The sequence below is a fragment of the Otolemur garnettii genome, unplaced genomic scaffold, assembly GCF_000181295.1.
Source record: "Otolemur garnettii isolate 467f Iridium unplaced genomic scaffold, OtoGar3 scaffold00025, whole genome shotgun sequence".
NCBI classification, from domain to species: domain Eukaryota; kingdom Metazoa; phylum Chordata; class Mammalia; order Primates; family Galagidae; genus Otolemur; species Otolemur garnettii.
Genome location: NW_003852420.1, coordinates 4,964,314 through 4,965,178, shown reverse-complemented (window position 1 = coordinate 4,965,178; position 865 = coordinate 4,964,314). Strand labels below are relative to the sequence as shown.

The following is an 865-nucleotide window of genomic DNA, read 5'->3' as shown; positions in this document are numbered from 1 at the left end:
ACACCAGCCTGAGGTGGTGCCAAGGTAGGAGCAAGGGATATGACTCCTCCGAATTCCCTCTCCCCATTCCCTCAAGATCTTGTCAGAGTTTCTCACAGTTGAAACTGGGAGACAGAAGGCAAGGGGGCAGTTTAGAGAACATATAGGAAAGAGTAGAGAGGGTCTAAAAGATGTCAGATTGTGGGGCAGTGATAGCAGTGATAAGAACTATTTGGATCCTCTTAATTCGAAGGGAGAACCCATAGACTTTGCTGACAGATTAGATATAGAGCATGAGAGGAACAGAGAATTCAAGGGCAACTGAAAGGTATTTTTTTCTTTGTCTTGTTTTTATTTTATTATTCTTTTTTCATGTCAGACTGGTAGCATGCCAACATCATAAGAAGATTTGTGGGAGGCACATCTCACACATGCACCTGAAAACCCAATCATCAGGCTTATGAATTGTGAAAGGATCTGTCTTGTTTTGATTTTAATATGAACAACTAGAAAGGTGAAATGGAGAAGAACAAGAAAAGGGAAAGTTTGGGTGGGGCAAAGTAGATGTTTAATTTTGGGATATATTAAATTCAAATGCCTATTTGATGCCCAATGGAGAAATTTAGTAGGATAATGAATTATGTGAGCCGAGAGTTCTGGGGAGAGGTCCAGGCTTAGGAATACTTAAAGCTGTGATACTTGATGAGATCACCAAAAAGTGAATACAACAGAGAAAAGTCCTAAAAACTGACCCAAGGAGTCTGAGTTTAGGAAGATGAAGAGGAAGTGGGAAAATCTGTATGGAAGGAGCGTGGGGAAGCCAGGCGAGTTTGACATCCTAAAAGCCCAGAGTAGGTGTTTCAAAAAGGAGAATAATCAACTGCTG

General features: G+C 40.9%; 1 non-coding gene across 1 annotated transcript; it reads right to left on the bottom strand.

Moving 5' to 3' along the window:
• Positions 1-352: 352 nt before the first annotated feature.
• On the bottom strand, positions 353-456 carry LOC111724754. Its single transcript, XR_002772991.1, has one exon. It is a non-coding gene; the product is annotated as a small nucleolar RNA U13 (small nucleolar RNA).
• Positions 457-865: the final 409 nt, after the last annotated feature.